Raw genomic sequence first — 23,594 nt, 5'->3', positions numbered from 1 at the left:
AATTATTAAAAAGTTCAAAGTTCATGTGTTGAGGCCCGGAATTTTGGCTGTGTCTCTAGGCTTTTCCACTTTGGCTATGGTGTAGATTGAAGCAACTGTGGGTGGTGCTGGGATAAGTTTCATATGCATAACGTGGATCCAAAAAGAGACCCCTGCCACTTTATTTGCTGTAATGGTGATGAGTAGTACTTTAATAGTAGTAGTAGGGCCTTTTCATCTGGGATGAAGAACATTCTTGCGTAGGATATGCTTGGCCATTAACCTGTCTATCATAGGTGCACTTTCAACTTTGACATGTGCCTAGAGAGACTCAAAAATATATTAGTTGCATACAATACTTACTAATTGTTTTACTAAACAGTCACTGTGGTCTTGACTTTGCTACAATCTAAATTCATTAAAATTGGTGCCTCAGCTATTGCCAAACCAAAAGAAAAAAATGGCTAAAATAATTCTGTATAGAACTCCAAACTAATTACTTGTAATATAATTTCTTTGAAAAGTCCCGAGCACACTGCCAACCTTAAAAAACACTCAGCATTATTCTTAAAAAAATAATAATAATAATTTCAGATTTCGTTCATCCCGGGCACTAAGCCATCTAACTTCTGGGCATAGACAGCTATATGATAAACAGCAAAAACACCCCTCCTTTGTTCACATCATTTTTTTTATATGTGAACAATATTACAGAAAGGATAACAGCATTCAAAACATAACTAACTATTGTTGCTCGATCTGTAGCAAAACTAACCTTAAACCTTTGGGTATAAAATTTGCATTAAAAACCCTGAAAACACTTCTGAATATAAATATAATCAGCTATTGTCTTCTGACAGAAACATCCTGTAATATAAAAAATTATAGACACAGATTTAAAAACTGTTTTTTTTTTTTTCCGGATTGGAACAAGCTTGAAATAACTTTCTGGGCATCCTGCCAAAACCTTGGAATAAAACAGATAAGAAAAAAAAACTGTTAATTACATTGCAATATAATTTGGGACATCTTAAAAATGCAGCTCCTCACACGGCCTGATTACAGAATAAAATGTGACACACAAAAGAAACAAAAATAATACAACAAAAATTACCAAGACAAGGCAATGCAAAACTGTTTGATCCTGCCCGCAAACTATATTAATAAAACAGTTAAACCTAATTTGTAGCTACCGAGCTTCGGTTAACTTTCGTGTCTCAAATGTATCTCCGCACATTTTTTTTCAACTGGAGAAGGGGGGCTGTCTGGGCTGCTATTCTGATTCTCTCTCTCCCTCTCTTTCTCTTGACATGGAAATAGAGAAGTTGGAAAAGGATGGTTTTAAGAAATCATCGTCTGGCCAGAACGAATAAATCCTCAAAATATACCAGTGACCGGGCTGAATTATAATTTTTTTTCCTTTTTCTCACATTTGCCCATTCTTTGTCCTTCTCTCAATAACCAGTCAAACTCTCCCTTTCCCATTATTGATTAGTTTGTGTTATAGTGGGGGTGTTTCTCACCTTTAAAATTTAAACTTAACATGAGCAATTAATTATATTCTTATTTCAGAAACACTTGCAAGTACCTAGATAATAATTGTATATATATATATACAATAAACCGACATTCATATTATTCAATGCACATAAAACTTTTACATAGTTAGGATTCACTCAGATTATACAAGCACACAGGGATTACTTAATCAACCTTGTTACCATATTTATAAAATTTAATAAAACATTCTGGGGAAAAACTAATTTTCCTACCTTGAATTTACACACAAACATATTTTTCACTAAGATTTACAATACTTGAGATTCTCAAGACCCGTCTGAATTTAGACAAAAATATTCTACTAAAAAAATTCTCTGGTTCTCTTCTTAGGGGCTGGTTTGCAACTACTGGCAAAATATCCTGTCTCTTTACAATTATAGCATTTCCTGTCCTTTCTTTTCCTTTGCTTTCTTAGCTTCCCTGCTCTCTTTTTTTTTTTTTTTTCATTCTCTACCACAGTAGCAATGTTTGACAATCTTTTATGCTTCCAACCAATACACTTCCTCTACTTTCGTCCCAATTTCTGCATATAAACCTTTAAAAAAAAAGCCGCCACTATTAATGGTCTTGTGCTCGTCTCTACTTCCTCAATACTTCCATATGCCTTTATTATTTCCAATAATCTATCGGCAAATTTACTTGCTGTTTCTTCCTTATTCACTTACGTTATGGTAAATATAAATACAGCAGTTATAACACTTTTTTTTTTTCCTCTTTTTTTTTTTTTTTTTTTTAGCGTTGTTTGACACACCTGCATAAAACTGTGCCACAGTGTCAGTATCTGATTCTGATTCATTCTGTGACTTTTCCCTGTCCCATGACCGGTCCCTGACAGGGGTTCATTCCTACCTAGAGTCCGTCTCTTCCCCATCCGTACCGATCTGCCTGGCAGGCATATCAATAGGGAGTGGTCTAGGGAGCCTATTGCTTCGGGTTCCCCATGAAGCCATAAGAACTTCTTTATTGGAGACTGCCCCAGAGCCTGTGACCTAGGAAAGGTTAAGGGCTCAGGGTTTTTTTTAGAACAGGGACACTGGGGTAAATTGGGGCTACCTATGGAAATGGTAATTGTCCCGATGCCATAGGGGCAGGGGGCAAATATGCATTTTGAGAGTTATATAAAAAAAAATTCAGTTGGCAGCACTTAAAAGATACAATTTTGACACAGGCTGCAGCACATTCCTTATCAGTTTTAACACATTTCTTATTGTTATTGTTAGTCTTGTACTTTATTTTTGTCAGGCTCATTTCCATACAATATTTTACTTTATTACCCATAATTAGCTTATAAAGAAAACGTATCTTAATGCAATATAACCTTATCTAAATATACTGATATAGGGTCCCAAAAGACAGTCCAGTATACAAACAGAACTTTATAATTTAACCCCCTGTTTTACAGCGGGGACTTAAACATCTGTTTTGTAGACAGGATTCTATACCTGCTACTTGCTCATTATACAGACAGGACTCTTTTACCTTCTGTTTTTTTTTTTGTTTTTTCTCGGTTCCTTTCGGCCACGTTTGCTGTTAGACATCCCTATCATTTACACAGTACAATTCTCTTATAACTTCTTAGCTAAAATATCTTTTATATATATATATATATATATATATATATATATATATATATATATATATATATATATATGCAAGCACAGCAAAAATATGAGCAAACAGCGTCCTTATGCACTTCTAAAGATATGTATTATATATCTAAAATACATGCACATGCACATCAATATTCCCCCCAATTTTTTTTTTTTTTTTTTTTAACTTTTCCACAGTCGCCGTATGAGTATTTCCTGATATTCACAGATATCTCTTATTCCTTTATTTCAGCAGGCACTGTAACCCTGGCTCTCTATTTTAACTCAGTCAGGGATCAACCTTTTATCCCTGGCTCATACGAGTCCGTAACTCATATGTGGTTTTAACCATTAACCATATATTCCCATATATTTTATATCTTCCAGTATGGAGGTAATCTATAATAGGGTTCTAGATAAGGGACACCGGGAGGATAATACACAGATAAAAAAATATCTTGTACTTACCCAACCGTTGACGCCTTTATCCCTGCTTTCTGACACCAGATTGTTAATAATTATTCTCTACTGCATACGTAGGAACCTTCTCCAGTACTCGGACAGATTTCTCTTTACACCTCTGGAGGCCTTTCCCCACTGTTAGGGCGCTGGAAAAGTAGATGAGCAGCTCGGAGGAGAAATAATTGAGTCTGACACCAATGAGCATTGTCAAAAACTTCTCCTGTTTACTAAACGGTTCCAGTCAGGTTTTATAGGCGAGCAAACAAAAGTGAATACGTGCCAAGCTTTATTTCCCTTATTTTATGCTTCTGCTATGCTTATCTTTTAACTGACAGATGGAAAATCACTTTTTGGGAACTCATAGTTTGCCCAATCTGGGGCACATGGGCATATCTCATGATTCAAGCTTGAAGTGCTGAGACCGTACATAAATTCCAGTGTGTGCCTTTTTTGGTCAATACTTCCCGTTACTTCATTCCGGAACGATGTCTGAACATAGACAGTTCATAAGTGCAGGCAACATTAAATTGGTAAAAAGTGTAGTTCATATCACACTAAAAAGCATAATGGCAGTGTTAGCATAAAATGGTTATACAGCAGACAAAATGGAGTCCCCCCTGATATACACATTATCAGCTTCCCAAGGTGCTGCTGACACAGATGCCTCTGAATTGGATGGGTCCAGCCTGCCCCTTCTTTATCATTCCTTGGTTTCACAGTTAAGGGAAGGTGCCAGTAGTAAGGATCAGGTTGAAGATTTTGAGTAGAGCTTGTATCACTGGTCCACTGGCTTTCTAGTCATGAGATGGTTTTTCTCTTCGGAGTGAATCTAGAATTCAGACAAATTAGGATGATGGCAGAAAATAAAATTAAATCTGTATGTATTATGGCTTTCACTAATTAGTGAACATATTGTAATAAATATCTACATGCTTTAAAAATAACCCACTGCCATATGTGGATTGTTTTTCTATGGGTGTCTGAATGCGTAAACTAGAATTGTTCCTGTCATGCATACCTGTAAGTTCTGAATATTGTAACTAACCATGTAAAAGTAATTTAATGTCAAGAACTCCAGGAGCAGATAGGACCTCAGTGGCTGGAACAGCAGGGACAGACAAGGATCGTCTGGGTCACAGGCTGAGGTCCAGGGCAGGCAGAAGGCAAGGATCGTCGGGGTCACAAGCTGAGGTCCAGGGCAGGCAGCAGGAAAGCCAGAATAGGACAAGGGAGCAGGACTGTGCATGGGAGCAGGACTGGGCAGCAGGACAAAGACGGGGACAAGTTAGTTCATAAGCAAGAACCTTTAATAATGTTACCAGGACTCAAAGCTAAACTATGGATATTAAAACGTAATAGCGTTAACTGTTTTACTTGATTAACTTACAAAGTTAGGCATTTTAGAAGTACCCAATAATGTCTGCCCCTAGAAGTGGTTAATCAGTGGGAGGTTACAAAGATGCTACATAAACTTCCACTCTGGATGGGCTGCCCTGGAAGAAGCGTTCTTACACAAAACACCTGTTGGGCATTTGACTAACGCCACTCCCCATGTGACATTGGTTTTGGGTGGGTGGAGTGGGTGGCACAGGCCGCCATATTTTGTGGCATTTACTGTTGCAATCTCCGTACATTATCGATACATAAACTCAAAGGTGACTAGAAAATGAAACGATAAAATTACAGCAACAAAAAAATCAGCGTAGTTGTAGAGAGAGCTAGTTCCAGTCCATGAAAATACTGTATATTAAATTAACATCAAGTGCTAGAAACTAAGGGTGATGGGGGGAAAAATCTGGACTAGGAATTCCTTTTAAGTCTGCAGTGTTACACTAGAAAAATGATTCTCTATATACTATTACAACAGTGAGGGATAGGAATAGATTGGGGTTATTTAATATATATATATATACGTATAAAGTGAATGATGCTACTAGAATAATGGACACTAGTGGCAGAGGGTATTGCTGAATTATCTACTAGACTAATATTATGTGTATGAGAATGTGTAATAGAAACAGGGTATTCTATGCTATCTAAACCTAGAAATAAGAATTGAAAAATCAAAAGAAACAGATACACTTCCACTCTAAATGTGAGCAGCAAAATAGTAACAGCAAAATAGTAACATTTAAATCGCCAGTTTTTTGAGCGTTGCTATCATGGTATTCAGAGAGCCTCGATTACTTGTGATAGCAAAATTCCCAAAACGGGCGAGTAGCCGGTGGCGTGAGGATCGCCTCTCTGAAAAGGCCTTACCCAGCAATTTCTTTCAGCTGTAAAGAGAGCTGCTCAGAGAGAGCTGCCTCTCCCTGCACAAATCTTGCCCAAAATATATGTTTTTAATAAAATTTTATTACTAGTGTAGCCAGGTTCCCTGTCACTGCGCAACCCCCCCTCCGGTACTCATCAGCCGCTCGGGGTGAAGTGCGGGGGCAGGTGAGCAAGCAGCGCGCTTCTCCTACGATGCGGCCGGTTGCTGGGGACGCACGCGGCCCGTTGCTAGGGCCGTGGTCGCGTTGCTGCAGTCCCGGCGTCTCGCGGTGCAGGGTGACACCATTGCAAGTTGTGTTGCGCATGCGCAGGAGCCAGAAGCGCCGGAGGCCCACAGACAGCTCTCGCATGTGCGGTGATAGCGCGAACGGCCTGGCCAATAGGAAGAGGGCTCTTGGAAGGAACTACATATCCATGAGCCTCTGCACACCCCACGTGACGCCAGGGTGCCAATAGGGCCACAGCATCTCCCTGTAAGGGAGAATTGATAAATTTCGCGGGCTTGCAGCACGTTGGGCCGGAGCAGCTAGGGGAAGGAGGTAGGGTGCAGGAGTCAGTGACTCCCTGCACTAGGCCAGCAGCCCCTAGGCCCCAGATAGCCCTGAGTCATAGTAGCTGAGTGTTGTAGGGACAGGCCCCAGGTTAGGGACCATGCTCCTTATCAGTATCCAGAGTCAGTTAGGGACACAGCGGACGCTGCGTTTCCATTCAAAGGTTTGGGCTCAGACCTCCGGTGCGGCTGCAGCAGCCATCCGGGTGGGATCACCCGGACGGTAGTTCCTGTGTTCGTCAGCCTCCGGATCCTTTGTGAAGCTCCTTGGCAGGCCCGGGCACAGGAGTGCTCAGCAGGTAACCATCATCAAGTGCAGCAACGATCCTATACACTGGCGACACACTTTATTCGAGCTTGGCTAGTCCCACGAATTCGGGTATACCCGGGTGTATTGAGGTTTGTGACTGTTTTCTGCCCGAGTGCATTGAGTTATTTTCCAAGCAGGGATTGAAGCATTTTATTCCCGCTGGCTGCAATACTGCACAGTATATATATATATACTGCATTACAATTCATGAATTTATGCCATCTGGTAGACACGCGAAGCATTGCAGCCTATTAAATCCTAATCATTATCATTTAACAGATCAGCCGCCCATCAGCCAGGCATGAACCCAGGCTGGGAAGGCAAACGCAACGGGGCTTGTCAGAGGTGAGGAGCGGCGCATTCCAGGTATCTGCCAGGTACATACTGGGTATTTGCTCGAATAAAGTGTGTCGGTGCAGTATTATTATTATCAGACATAGTGGCTGCGCAGTCACACACATTCATCTCACTTGAGGGTGGAGGACAATTCTGTGGGATTACTGGACACGGGGTGGGATCACCCGGTGTAAGGGGGATAGGGGATAGCGTCCCGCGAGACGCCGTAGTAAGTGTCTCCTCTAGGGAGGGACACGAGTTGATATTATATGCAAGTACGTTTCTATGCTCACGAGTAAAGTTATTGGTTGTTTTACTTGCTGTTGTGTGATCTCTATATATATATTGTCCTGCGAGGATCATTCCCACTCTGGTGGGAGCCATCGCAGGTGGAGGTGCTGCACTGAGTACGAGGTTACTCCTATTACTATTATACGTGCCCCAGGCTCCCCGTGGCGGAGGCTTAGGCCCCCTGTGAGCCTAACAGGTAAAGCACTACACCTGGTAACATTAGGTTCCCCGCACATATATACCATATGCTCTTGGGTGGGGGAATACCCGTTACACTAGTGTAGATCAGCAGGGGGTCTCTGGAGCAGAACCGCATTGATTTAAGATCCGGGGACCCCCTGTTTCCCGAGATACAGGCCCCCTTATGGGGTGCCGGTATCTCCTATGCATTTTATTCCCACGGTCACATGACGTGGGACATTTAAATGCATAGGAGATACCAGCACCCCATAACAGGGTCTGTATCTCGGGAAGCAGGGTGTGCCCGGACCTCACATCAATGCTGTTCTGCTCCGGAGACCCTCTGCTTATCTACACTAGTAATAACATTTATATTAAAACAGCTGCTACCCACAATAAACATTAAAAACACAACAACACAAATACCCACCTCCTCTACACCCACAGGATTGATACCAGAGGCCACGGGTATCCGGGGGTCCTCGGGTGGTCCCAGAGGGCGGCTGGGGGCCCTTGGGTGGTCCTCACAGGTCCTCAGGTGGTCCCCATGGGTGTCTGGGGGCCCATAGGTGGTCCCTGTGGGTGTCTGGGGGCCCTCGAGTAGCCCCCATGGCTCCCCGCTGGCCTGCAGTACCAATCCTGTGTCCAACATTTTTTCCCCAATATATTTAAATAAATACATTAAAGATAAGAGCAAATAATGACAAATGAAGAAGAAAGAAAGAAAGAAAGAAAGAACCTGTTCCGGATCTTCAAGGTGGATATTATATGGGTATGATGTACCACTATGCCAATCAATGGGTACAGGTGAGTATAGTGGTCCTGGCGTGGGTGGTTATGCCTCCCGGGTGGGAAGTGGGGCAGGGTGGGTTAAACCCTTAATTCTATAGTGGTTATTAACCGCTAAGGTGATTAATGGGTTAGGGGCCATTAGATTGTATTTTTTCATGAATTCTTGCTGGCATCGGAGGACATGGACCTGCTATATGCTGACAAGTACACCCTTCATGATGGCAGGGGTATGTAGAAAGGATTATATACTTTATTTATGCGGGCTGGCTAATGTTTTATTTAATAATGGGCAAATGAGCTATTATCCACATATGGATAATAGTTATGTTGCCCATTACAGTGCTGTATGTGTTGGGGGGGGGGGGAAGGGGGTGGTATTTATTAAAATGTATTGAAAAATATGTTGGACACAGGATTGGTACCGCAGGCCAGCGGGGACAAGTGGGGACCACCCGATGGCCTCCAGACACCCACGGGGACCACCTGAAGACCCCTGGACACCCGTTGGGACCACCCAAGAGCCCCAAGACACCCGTGGGGACAACCTGAGGACCCCCAGACATCCAGCGAAACACCCAAGAGCCCACAGACATAAGCAGGGACCACCTGAGGACCCCCAGAGACCCACAGCCTCTGGTATCAATCATGTGGGGGTAGAGGAGGTGGGTATTAGTGTATATTGTGGGTAGTGGGTGAAAGGGGTATTTGGAACTTGGTGGGTAGCAGTAGGGGTTAACCCCTTCATTGCCTTAGCGGTTAGCCGCTAAGGCAATGAAGTTGCCTGTAAATGCACTTTTATTGCATGGGATTCATGCCGGGGGTCTCCGGTGCTGATATTAATGGGTATCAGCTATGGAGACTCCCAGCATCAATTCGATGCAGAAAAAAAGCATTTTGTATTCTAAGTCCTGTCTCACCACCTCTCAGCAGGTTCTCACCACCTTCACGCCAACTTTTCCTGGTGTGAGGATTTTGGGAGAAACAGGCCATTCTAGAGCCACGAAAGGCCTCTATAAGCTAATCACGGCTACTAGAATTGCACGAGTTTCAGAACCTGCTGATAAGTGACTTATCGCCGCTCACTCAACGATTTTGAAGGCTCAAAATTTTGGCGATTCAGTCTTTTATCGCCCACTTATCAATGCTACAGAATCGTAGTAGGCATTTTGGCCGATAAGTGGCTTATGAACTCTTATAGCATAGGCCCCTTAATGTTACAATATTCTAGTTACATAGTAGATCAGGTTGAAAAAAGACATGCGTCCATCAAGTTCAACCTATGCTAAATGTAGATGACAGACACTCTATCCTATATCCGTACTTACAGTATATTGATCCAAAGGAAGGCAAAGAAAAAAACCCCAGTGAAATATCATCCAACGATATCTCACAAGGGGAAAAATAAATTCCTTCATGAGTCCAATAATGAGATGACTCCCTGGCTCAACATCCTTCCAATGATAACTTATTTGGTATATCCCTGTATAACTTTCTTTTCTAAAAAAAAGATATCCAACCCTTTTTTAACAAATCTATTGTATCTGCCATCACAATCTCCATGGGTAATGAATCCCACATTTTAACTCCCTTACTGTACATTAAAGAACCCTTTCCTTTGTTGCTGGTGAAATCTCCTTTCCTCCAACCTTAGGGGGTGACCCTGTGTCCTTTTTACTGCCCTTGGGATGAATAGTTCTTTAGAATGCTCCTTGTACTGTCCCCGAATATATTTGTATATAGTTATTATAGCACCTCTTAGACACCTCTTTTTCTAATAAATCTAATTTAGCTCGCCTCTCCTCATAAATCAGATTATTCATCCCCTTTATTAATTTGGTGGCTCTTCTCTGCACTCTCTCTAGTTCCATTAATGTCTTTCTAAGGAGTGGCCCCCAAAATTGTACTCCATATTCAAGGTGTAGTCTTACTAACGCTTTATAAAGGGACATAATTATGTTTACTTCCCTTCTATCCATTGCCCGTTTCATGCCAGATAAGATCTTGTTTGCCTTTGCAGCTACTGCATTACTTTGGACACTATTGCTAAGCATGCTGTCTACAAGAACTCCTAAATCCTTCTCCATCACGAATTTCCCTAATTTATCCCCATTTAATTTGTAAGTCGCTTGTTTATGCTTGTTTCCCAAATGCATACCTTATATATTTCCAGTCCATCCATGTCATTCTAGAGGGAAATTACATCCTGCTCTGATTCTACAACCTTACACAATTCAGTCTCATTAGCAAAGATGGAGATTTTGCTCTCTATGCCAACCTCAAGGTCATTAATAAACACGTTAAAAAGCAGGGGTCCAGTACCAATCCCTGAGTTATCCCACTCACAAGTTTAGCCCAATCTGAAAAAGTTCAATTTATGACGTCTATCCTTCAACCAGTTTTCAATCCAGGTGCAAATATTTGTATTAAGTCCAATTTGCTTTATTTTGTACACCAACCTTTGCAAAATCTAAGTAGACCACATCAACTACATTACCCTGGTCCAAAGTCCTAAGTTAAGTAACCTGTTCTCAGCTGGCTCATTAACAGACTTTAAAAGACTATCTCTCCTCTCAGTCTGTGTTCTAGGTCAACCCGGAGGCCACGCATCCTGGGGCTCTGAGGAGGAGGAGAGGAGGAGGTGAGGATGAGGAAGAGAAGAGAAGAAGAGAAGGAGACGAGTAGAAGACGAGGAAGAGAGGAGAGGAGGTGAGGTGGAGAAGATGAGGAGAGAAGGATAGGAGGCGAGGAGGAAACCCTAGAACAAGGTCTGTTTGTATAGGTGTTTTTGTTATACTCTCTGTGAGACCGCTAGAATTTAAAAAAAACTTTACCTACTGTACAAGACTATATACCCTATAGAAGGCACAGCCCTAGTGGGACTAAAGACTGGGCCTTTCTGGCAAAGGGCACAGCCCTGTGTGGCTCCTTTATGTTTCTTCTGATATGCTGAAAGTAAGCTCTTTTATGTTCCACGTTTTGATGCTGAATAAAAGCTTATACTCAGACCATTCACGTGTCTTCATAGATTTACTGTAACAATACCCCTTTCTGTTGAATATAAAATATAAGGTCAAAACTTAAAGGAATTGAAGCAGCAGTTCAAGCAATATCCTATATGGTTTTTTTTTTTTTTATTAAATCAGTTCTGTACTATGAGAAAATACTTGTAGCATTTAAAAAAAAATGTTTTAAAGACTTTTTGTAATGTTTCTAATGTAGGAAGCATTTCCAAAGTGACAGCCCTCTTCCCCTTCTGATAGGCTCTGGCTCTTGAGCCCCGCCCTCTCTCTAGCAGTGAACCAATTGTATCTAGTAACTGCCCAGTCAATCATATTCCAGAACTACATTTCCCATGATGCTGAATAAAATAACCCTGAGCAAAGTGATTGATTACAGGAGAACGGATCGATCTACAGCTTAGCTAATCACTTGTCAGTGTGCAGATTGTATTGATGCACATATTGACTGGGAAAAATAATTTATTTATTTATTTATTTTAAACGGTAAATGAACTGCAGCTTTAAGGAATGATGTCTATGTACAGTAAGAAAGCATAATATGAATATCACAAAAGAAGCACTGAAGGTTATAGCATTTTTATTTAGAGGTACTTCTGAACATTGATCCATTTAATAATATAGGTTATTTTTAAAAATTTGATGGATTAAAAGTTCTGTTGTAAAACATTCCATGTTTTTCTTTATATGGTGTTGAGTGCAGAAAAACAGGGTCTCGCTCTTCTTTGAGTACGTCGCTGTTTCATTTATATCTACCCCTTAATAGCACCCAACACACACACACTAAAGGCCAGAGCAAGGATTTCTCTGTATAAACGCATTTACCTAAATGTAATAGACTGGAATTGTATATAAAAAAAAATGATGGCTTTTATTTTACAAACGAATGTAGTCTGCTATCTACAAATCAATAATTAAAATAAATGCCACATGCATTCATTATCAGCATGTGTGACCAGTGATTATTTTCCTGAAAGGCCCCATTTCTCTGTTCCATAGGATTTTTTTCCCTATCTTAAATGCCATTTTTTTTAATCAAAATGCAATGATAATAGTGTTAATGTTTCTCTTCTCTACATGTTTATGAAGCAATGGGGAAAAATGAACGATGAGCATATTAATGCTTTTAAGTATTTTTGCCATTACTAAGGATGACCCTGAGGCATATTATTAAAAGTGGAATAATGATGTTTTCATGGCGTTGTCTGAATAAACCAGGCTTTGAAAAACATTTCGTTCATTTTTCATAAGATAAATACTGTAGTTTGAGGTTTTGCACACTATGGTACTTAAATGTTCACAATGATACAATTAGTACAGTTCACATTTATTGAAAACAACAGAAAATATAGACCAAAAAAAGAAAGTATGACATTTTCCTTCTGTTTCTGATATTTTACCCAGAACATTACCATTATTCTACTAGCATTGGGCTTCTCTGTTGCTTGTTGTATACATTTGCCACGCTCAATAGCTCTCCTTTTAGACACTTATATACATATATAGTTTGTGGGGGCTCAGGGGTTCCAAAATGAGCTTGCTTGGGTTCTGTGTGTTGTTTGTTAACTTATTTTCAGCTGTCTCAGCTGTTGGAGGTTAGTGACCCCTCCTTCCCAGGGTTTTAAGCTCACGCCTCCCCACTTCCCAAGTCAGCAGGTCTTTTACATTCTACTGGATATAGATCCAATGTTGGTCTTTCTCCCTCCTAATAGAGGTAAATGATCATTTTAATCCTAATAGAGGTATACAGGCATACCCCGCATTAACATACGCAATGGGAGCATGTATGTAAAGTGAAAATGTACTTAAAGTGAAGCACTACTTTTTCCCACTTATCGATGCATGTACTGTACTGCAATCGTCATATACGTGCATAACGGATGTAAATAATGCCTTTGTAACAAGCTCTATAATCTCCCCACTGGCGCACAGCTTTGGTACAAGTAGGGAGTCGGTATTGCTGTTCAGGACGTGCTGAGAGACGCATGCGCGAGCTGCCGTTTGCCTATTAGGCGATATATACTTACTCGCGAGTGTACTCACTCGCAAGTGTCCTTAAAGCGAGGTATGCCTGTATTAGTATTTTATCTGGTAGTGTTAGGACCTGTGAACTGGGTCTGCCTTGTTGTGGCTCACAGGCTTACAATGCTTTGGCCAAAGGGTTAAACTAAATTACCCTTTTTCAAGAGAATATATAAGTATTTTACTGTGTATTTTTGTCATATTGGATGTAGCATTGGGCTTCTCTGTTGCTTGTTGCATTATTTTACCAGAACTGATACCGTCTTTACATTACTAACAGCTACTAATTTGGGTTCTTTGTTGTAATTTTGTGTTGTTAATGTAGACTCATATATTAACTCTTGTATTAATTTGTTATGGCGCAGGCTTACCCAGCAACCAGCCTTCACAATATTTCCAAATAAAATTTGTGAAAACCTCTGAGGAATCAGGGAATGATCCAGAGGTGAGCTCCTATATCTCGAATTTTCAAAAGCGTTACATTAAAATTACACATTGAGTGAAAGATACTTTATTAAGATTGTTGCAGAAAAACAGCTACCATCCTACTAGATAACACTAAATCACATGTACAATCAATTGTACTTATTATTTCAGTCCTGCTACCATTGGGGCAAACACGAAAACATTAATGAATACATGTCATAAAAGCATTAAGGTACAAGGTCAAAATATAAAGAAAATCTGAAGGTATCATATGAGGCTGCTGAGAAATGTCCCGTTGCCCCCTTTGCCCAACCACAAGCATCCCCTAATAGTTGATGGTGGACAATGACAATGACCCCAGCAAGAAAGTCTGTAAGAAAAAACAATTTTTCAGCCTTCTTAATATACTAGTGCATTAGAATATCCAAACTAACTAATTTATCCTTGCCCAAGTGCAAACTCTCTTAATACAAATTCGGAGGTTTCAATATGGGATTTTGGTGGTAAAGTAAATGACTGCAAAGGTTTGAGAACAGATGTTGAGCATGTCTATGATCACAACGGGATATACTGTAAGTCCCTACAGCGATCTAGTTGCACTTACAGTATGGGAGACTCTGAACGGCTACCAGGGGAAGGACCCTTTACTAAACTTAAAACAGAATCTAAATTCGTCCCTGTAGGCGGACGCTCACAGAGGTATGCAAGGGAGACTGGTTATGGTGAAATTAAATAAAGCTTTTATTGCGCCTGTTTCCTTAACATTAGGAAACCATCCAAACAAAAGGGTAAACAAAGCTTCTGTTCACTTGGGAGTATTTCTAGTGAAATACTATGCATCCACAACTCCCTTTAGATAAGCATGTCTCCCAGCCCCAAACATATAGCATGAAATGAACAGATATAAAAAGTCTTATAAATGAAAGTCTTATCTGTTTGTAGTGGTTTGGAGGGAAAATCTTCTCTGTCCCTTGTTGCTCCCTTTTTCTCAGGGTTTGTCAGCATTCAGGTTTAGAAGTTTCCCCTGTGTCTTGAAAGCAGCTCTGCTGTTTCTTCTGGCAGGGCTAGAGACTGTTTGTCTCCAAGTTCAGCTCAGGTGTGAACTAAGGAGTCTCACTTCCTGTCTCAAAAGACAGGCTTTTCTAAGCAATCTAATCAGGCAGGTGGTGTTTGTTAATTGACTACCAGCAGTTAACCACCACACTGCTGGATTAGAGGCACATTACCTGAACAGGGATAACTCCCCTGTTACATATCTCCCCGGTTTGTGGGAAGCTCGGGCTTGCCACGGCCAAAGCCCATCCTTCCACTCTCATTCTAGATATCTCTGTGACCTGAATGAGAGTGGATGGAGGAAGAGAACCACCAGTCCCGCTGGGATCGGAGCCCTTTCTCCAGTTCATTCGTGTCTCCTCCCGAAGGCGCTTGAGATCAGCACTCCTCAGTCGCTCGAGGAGGACTTTTTCTAAGTACAGTCTTTTTGCTACATGCGCGGTCATGAGTTACCCCTCGCGTCGGGTGCTTGTCTTATTGTAGGCAGACTGTATAGCAGTAGTTGCAGAGCGTTTAAAAACAGCCCTTTGAGTTTTCTGCTCTTGAAGCTGTCTCTCTGCCCTTTTCCCACTCAATGGGGTTGCTAGTTCAGCCTCTTTGGGATTAAGTTGCAATTCCTCACCCACCTCAAGAGAATGTCCAATCTTTTCAGCTTCATCAGCTAAAGATTCTTCTGGTTTTGATTCAGCACGTGTACCTTCTTTTGTTGCCTGTTGGGCGGCTGAAGGTTTTGCTAGTGCTTGTTTAGGTGGTTCAAATTTTGCAACCTTGTCTTTCAGATGAGCGGTATTCCCAGCTCTCACTGTACCCTTGTCTTCATGGGTTTTTGTGGCTGTGGGATACTGATGCTTAGTCAGGGTCAATACATGTCCTTGTAGGACTGTAATCTCCTCCGCAAGAGATCCCTGTTTTTTGAGTGCGTCTTGCAAGTCTCTTCTCAGGGAATTTATCTGCACGCTTTGCTTACTCTGAGCTTGCTTCCACATTTTTATTGCATTGTGAAGCACTATGAATTTCTTTGCTCGGGCCACAGTTACTTGTTTTAGTTTCTGGACCTTCTTGTGCTCCCTTTTGTGCCGGGTCACCTGGGTTCTAAGCTTGGCCTCTAGCGATGCTTTGGTGACTCTCAGGGTGGCCTTCAGTTTCTCATGCTGCTTTGTGGGGACATAATGGGTCATCAGACGTTCCTGCAGCACTTGAATTTCTTTAACAGCCTGCAGATTTTCTTCCTGCAGAGTTCGCTGCTTCTCCTCAGCCTTCTCGAGGTGCATACGCAGACCTTGCAGTTGGTTCTGCAGTCGGTGCTCTGCTTCAAACTTCTCACCTTCCAAAAGTCTATTTATTTCGTTAAGCTTGTGTAGCTTTTCATTTTTTTCCTTGACTTCGTCTGTCAACTGAAAATTTTCTTCTTTCAGTTTTAAGTTTTCTCTTTTTAATCTTGAATTTTCTCCTTTTTCAGTCTCTGTACTATTCAGGGCCTCCTTGCAGTCCTCCTTCCATTTACGCACATCTGCTTTGAGAATGACAGTCTCCTGGCGTGAGACTTCCTTCTCTAGATTGAGGGTCTGAAGCTCCTTCTGAGAGACTTTGAGATCTGTATCAAGATTGCTAATAGTTTCTTTAGATATGTCCAGCTCCTCAGAGAGACTCTGTAGTTCCTTTCTGGAAACTTCCAGATCGGTGCGGCAGCTGTTGGTCTCATGATGTGAGGCATCCAGTGCTCTGCGGAGTGTCTGAACCTCTTTCTGAGATACGTCCACCTCTGTCCGGACATTGTTGGCCTCCTGTTGTGAGGCATTCAGTTCTACGCGAAGAGTGTGAACCTCTTGCTGAAAGACTGTCATCTGCTTTAGTGCCTCCTCATACTTCCTTAGTCCTTAGTCATCATTTTATCAGATTGGCTTTGCTTTTCATCCATGCCGGAAATAGTAGCGTTTGCAGTATCTAGCTTAGTCTTGAAATCGTCCAATTCTGTTCCAGATTCAGAGTACATTGCGAGGACCGTCTTCTGTAACTCAGCATTATCTTCTCTCTCAAGTTTCAATTGTTCTCGAAGTAGATCACAGTCACGCCTGGCATTTTTCAGGGCATCTTCAGGGCTGGTCAAGGGATCGTCACTCACTGGTTCTGGCTCCGCTTCCCTGGGATGACTAGTTGAGGGTTCCTCACTGTTGGCACCGGACAGACACTTCTTTCGGGTACACGACTTCTGCCTTGGGCCCTCTGGATATTCGGTTATCCACGGGACGAATTCTCCATTTTCTCTAGGCTGCAGGGCATCTCGGTCCCCCTTTTTCTCCACAGGATCTGCGGACGTGTCTGTTCCTTCCACGGTACATGAAGAGCCGCTTTTCTTTTTTCGCCTTTTTGTTTTGGATGACACCGTCCCTTAGGTATACTGGGGTCTCCATCTTCATTTGAAATTTTAGCAGCGTCACTGGACCCACCTGGCTTTTCTTGCAACTGTAATAGCTGACGGAAATATTTGATGATCCACTGCTCCCGCTCTTTCTCCTGATGATCATATTCGTCATCATAGGGAGCAGTCATTTTGGTTCGTACCGAGTTCAGGCACCCCCACCATTCTTGGGGTGTTTTGTGAGTGTGACTCGGTTTGGGTTCCCCATAAGAGATGTCTTCCTCCTCATCGGACTGGAAGGGCCACTCTTCTGTGGGGTAGGGTTCATTACAGGAACGCTGTATTTTGTCCTCCAATTTGGGGCTATCAGGTATATTTTTCTTCCTGACCTCAGGAGGCGCTATTGCAGCTGTTGTCACTGTATTTGCTAGAACCCCAAATGGTTGTAGTCCTACCGGTGGGCATATTTTGCTTGTAGAGGTTGTAGCTCTCACAGGCCTCTATGTAGACTTTTTCTTCCCTTGGGTAAGTTTTACAATATTAGCAGTACTGTGCATGCATTCACTCTCATTGTCTGAATAAGGCCTGAAGGGACACTGCTCCGTGTGTTGGGGTTCTTTACACCAGGAACACATTTTCTTCCCTATTTTTACAGAGTCTGTATTTGACTTCAGCTGGGTGGCCATTTTAAATTCCCAGGGTTCTATTTCTTTAAATACAATGCTTGCTAGCTGCCCATTTTCTGGCTTCAGCAAAAGCATTTGCTTTAAACCATTTACTTGCTATGTTCAATCCCTCTGCTTCAGCAACCGAATTTGGTTTTCTGCTTGAGTTCAGTAATTTTCAGTCTCATCTTTAGGTATTATGGCATTCACTCTTCACACTTTGGTTGTCTGTTTTACTCCCAAGATACATAGGCAGACTTTTTTACTTGCAGAAAAAAAAACATTCTTTGCAGTGGAATATTTCTTTCACTCCCGGCAGGGTAACTCAATACTCAGCAATTGGCTTTGGAATACCTTTTACACAGTTCAGCAATCCCTTTTTCCCCTGTAGGGCAATTTTACACTCAGCATTTGTTTGCTGAAAATTCCCCTGCTTTAGCACAGCCTTGCATCAATTTTCACACTTTTCTGCATATACTCCATTCACAGCTGGTAGTCCTATGCAGTGTGGCAACCTTTATTTGCAGAATCAGTACCGCTCATGGGTCACCATCTTTATTCACTGCTTCAGCTAAACATTTGAAAATAACAAACGACTATCCCTTTCAAGGGCTAACTCACTTCTTGAACCCTGATTATGGCTGGAAGGCAAACCCCTATTTCAATGACCATATTACACTTTATTGTGATAGGCAAAAAAGGTTTTACCTGCTTCAGCAGTCTCTCTCTCTCTCCTCTTGGGATTGGGGAAAAGAGTCCATCTGTGGTTTTGTAAGTTTCTGTGCAGTGGTGTGTATCACTTTAACTCTGATCTCTGCTGCATGAGATTTTTTTTTTTAAGTTGCTCAGACAGTTTGTAGGCAAAAAGCATAAAAAAAAAATTCACAGAAAAAAATCTCCGGTCCTTTTTAACTTCAAAGACCACCTCTCGTCCCTCTTTGGACACCATATGTAGGCGGACGCTCATAGAGGTATGCAAGGGAGACTGGTTATGGTGAAATTAAATAAAGCTTTTATTGCGCCTGTTTCCTTAACATCAGGAAACCATCCAAACAAAGGGGTAAACAAAGCTTCTGTTCACTTGGGAGTATTTCTAGTGAAATACTATGCATCCACAACTCCCTTTAGATAAGCATGTCTCCCAGCCCCAAACATATAGCATGAAATGAACAGATATAAAAAGTCTTATAAATGAAAGTCTTATCTGTTTGTAGTGGTTTGGAGGGAAAATCTTCTCTGTCCCTTGTTGCTCCCTTTTTCTCAGGGTTTGTCAGCATTGGGGTTTAGAAGTTTCCCCTGTGTCTTGGAAGCAGCTCTGCTGTTTCTTCTGACAGGGCTCAAGACTGTTTGTCTCCAAGTTCAGCTCAGGTGTGAGCTAAGGAGTCTCACTTCCTGTCTCAAAAGACAGGCTTTTCTAAGCAATCTAATCAGGCAGGTGGTGTTTGTTAATTGACTACCAGCAGTTAACCACCACACTGCTGGATTAGAGGCATATTACCTGAACAGGGATAACTCCCCTGTTACACTCCCGTATAGCGAAAAGGTCGCCAATGTTGATGTCTTTGTTGACATGGTCATTAAGGACGTAGAACACTTACCAGAAGTAAGAATAAAAGGAAATATGGATACTAAGGAAAGCCAAGCACTAAAAGAGCTGGAATCAAACAAGGACAGAGGGGGCTATGCACTAAGCTCCGTTAAGTCACTTTTAGACCGCAAAGTGCTCTTCGAACGTGAATTTTTGCTCAACCCGATGCACTAAGAAATGCAAACAGGGACTTTGCGATCTAAAAATGACTTTTTTCAGGAATTTTTTCTAAGTTCAACTTTGCTCGTTCGCAACTCTGTTTGCGTTAAATTCTGCCCTTAAGCGGGATGCATTAAGCAACGCAACCTTAGCGTACGCGAAAGTTGCGTTGATCAGCACACGTCAGGTCAGACTAGACGCAAAGAAATCTGGACTTAGAAAAAATTCTTGCTTTTTATTTTTGCATGCGCAAAACCCATACAGCAGGCCGGCGGGTGTCCCCGGCATCCCCGCGAGGGTCCCCGAGGGAGCCCGGTGGTCACATGGGTGTCCCCGGCTGACCCCGCGGGTGTCCGGGGGTATCCGGCTCACCACAATAAAAACAACACACTGCCCCACAATAAACATCATTCTATTTATTAAATACATAACCCACCCCCTGTGCCCCCCCATAAATACATGATTTATCCTTTTACATACAGGGTTCATACCACAGCCCCACGCGAGTCCCCGGCGGGCCTGGCGGATCACCTGACAGACCTACAGGGTACCAGCAACTTGTTTCACACAGGTTCTGGAGGCCTGTTGGTGGGTCCCGCCAAGCGCCATGGCCCCCAGGTGGTCTCCGCGGGTTCACCGTGTGCCACAATTGGGTCCCCACGGTAGGCCCGCGGATGTCTAGGAGACCCGGGTCAGACCCACAGGTGTCTGCGGGGCCTCGGGTGGTTCTCACAGGGGTCTGGGAACTCACGAGTGCTCACTATGGGTCCGCGGTGCCGCCACGGATGTGGGACCACCAGTTCTTCCCCGCACACTACGGGTCCGCGGTGCCCCCACGGATGTAAGGCCACCGGTTCTTCCCCGCAGGTGTCACCCGTGGAACCACCAACCTGATACCCGTGAGATACCCGAGGATACCGCAAGTGGTCTCCAGAGGTCTCATGCAGAACCAAGGAACCAACCCTGAATGTAAAATAAATAAACCGGACCTATACATTCAATATATACATCCCCCCCAACACCTACAGTACATTAATGTGCCAAATAACTATTATCCAGATATGGATAATATATTATTTGCCCATTATGAAACACATAAAACATGCATAAATCAAAACATGCATTTTTAATCTTAAAATCACCACATTGCATGTTAAAATAAATCCAGCAGCCATTGTAAATATAAAAAAAACAAACTGCAGCTACACAAATGTCCCTGAAATGTCACACAAATGCATTGAGTGTGTACATGATGCAATTAATCTGTGCATCATGTAACACTATGCAAAATATATGTAACAATAAAATACAATGTCCCCTAATCAGCAATGCCATCATGAAAATCAATTATAAACTAAGCAACATCAATACAATTAGCATCAATCAATTAATCCATTTCATCAAACAATTACAATACAATACAAATAAATTATACAATTCCCTATTCAATTCCTAAAGCCAAACCATTGCCAAAATAATTCTAATTTAAAGTAACCACCATCATTCTAATCTAAGTACCATAAAGAAGCCATTACAATTAACCTGTAACTAAATACAAATTACATTATTCCCAACAATTACTAAATAAAGCTGATAAATACATTAGCCATACATGAAAAGAACATAAACATTAGCAAACCAATCAATTATTATCCCTGTATGTCTATCCATATAGATAGATATACATAAAATACAGGGGCAATAATACAGCATAAAAAACTATGCATTTCCATACAAAAGTCACATAGAATACACCCATTCAGTATCCGTGAATTTATGTATATACATATATACATTAATGGGCATTAAATAGGACTGAAAAAATAAAAGACATGAATGAAAAATCAAAAAAACCTGTAAAAGTAAAAATAATAAACTTTTCTTTTGTTTACTCACCATTAGATGCCCACTCACCGAAATCCAGGTGACCCGGAAGCACAGGAACCAATCCACAGGTAAACCATAAAATAATAACCCATAACAAATCCACGTCTGTGTCTTTTTCTTCTATTTGTAATCCTTCCCGTCTGTCTTGGGGTCTTCTTTTCTTCTTTGGGGTCTTTTGGGGTCTTCTCCGGCTTCTTCCGCCTTCTTACGCCACGCCCTTCTTCTCTTCTTAAGAGGGGAGATGTTCCCTCCTCGGCGACTAGCTTCAAAATGAGGCGACATAGGCTTTTATAGGCCTATGACATCACATTTTGCTCAAATGTTTCCCACGGTCCTGATTGGACCGTGAAAAACATGTGATTTGGCCGAACAAAAAAAAAATGATGACGTCATTTAAAGGCAATGAAAGCACAGCCAATCAGAATGGCTGTGCTTCAATTGCCTTTAAGATGATGTCATGAAAAGAAACATGGCCGGCTTCACATGGTACGGTAGCCAATCAGAGCGTGGGAAATGCATCCCAACTCTGATTGGCTCTAGTACCATGTGACAGGCTTTCAAAGACGTCACATCCGTTCTCCCCCAAGCCTCTGTCACATGGTCTACTGTAGCCAATCAGAGATGGGATGTAGTTCCCATGCTCTGATTGGCTACCGTACCATGTGAGACCGGCCATGTTTCTTTTAATGACGTCATCTTAAAGGCAATTGAAGCAAAGCCATTCTGATTGGCTGTGCTTTCATTGCCTTTAAATGACGTCATCATTTTTTTTTTGCTCGGCCAAATCACATGTTTTTCACGGCCCAATCAGGACCGTGTGAAACATTTGACCAAAATGTGACGCCATAGGCCTATAAAAGCCTATGTCATCTCATTTTGAAGCTAGTCGCCGAGGAGGGAACTTCTCCCCTCCTAAGAAGAGAAGAAGGGCGTGGCGGAAGAAGACGGAAGAAGACCCCAGAAGACCCCAAAAGACCCCAAAGAAGAAAGAAGACACAGACGTGGATTTGTTATGGTTTTCTATTTTATGGCTTCCCTGTGGATTGGTTCCTGTGCTTCCGGGTCGCTTGGATTTCGGTGAGTGGACATCTAATAGTGAGTAAATAAAAGAAAAGTATATTATTTTTACTTTTACAGGTTTTTTTGTCTTTTATTTTTTCAGTCCCATTTAATGCCCGTTAATGTATCTATGTATATACATCTATGTATATACATTCACGGACACTGAATGGGTGTATTGTATGTGAATTTTGTATGTAAATGCTTTGTATTTTATGCTCTATTATTGCCCCTGTATGTTCTGTTTATCTATCTGTATGGAGAGACATACAGGGATAATAATTGATTGTTTGGCTCATGTTTAGGTTCTTTTCATGTATGGATAATGTATTTAGCATATTTATTTTGTCATTGTTGTGAATAATGTAATTTATATTTAGATAATGGCTTCTTTATGGTAGTTAGATTAGAATGATGATGGTTACTTTAAATTAGAATTGTTTTGGCAATGGTTTGGCTTTAGCAATTGAATAGGGAATTGTATAATTGATTTGTATTGTATTTTAATTGTTTGAGGAAATTGATTAATTGATTGATGCTAATTGTATTGATGTTGGTTAGTTTCTAATTGATTTTCATGATGGCATTGGTGGTTAGGGGACATTGTTCATAGTGTATTTTATTGTTACACATATTTTGCATAGTGTTACATGATGCACAGATTAATTGCATCATGTACACACTCAATGCAATTGGGTGACATTTCATATACATTTGTGGAGCTGCTGATTTGTTGGCTTATATTTGCAATCGATGCTGGATTTATTGTAACTTGCAATGTGGTGATTTTAAGATTAAAAATTCGTGTTTTGATTTATGCATGTTTTATGTGTTTCATAATGGGCATAATATATTATCCATGTCTGGATAATAGTTATTTGGCACATTATTGTACTGTATGTGTTGGGGGGGGGGGGGGGTGTATTGGCCCCAAGGATATGTGGGTAGGCATCCCTTGTGGGTAGTGGGTGAGTGTGGTTAGGCCTCACGGGGTGGGGGGTTAGTGTGGGAGGATATGTAGGCCTCCCGAGTGGTG

The sequence above is a fragment of the Ascaphus truei genome, chromosome 5, assembly GCF_040206685.1.
Source record: "Ascaphus truei isolate aAscTru1 chromosome 5, aAscTru1.hap1, whole genome shotgun sequence".
In the NCBI taxonomy this organism is placed as follows: Eukaryota; Metazoa; Chordata; class Amphibia; order Anura; family Ascaphidae; genus Ascaphus; species Ascaphus truei.
Note: the sequence above shows the minus strand (reverse complement) of the source record.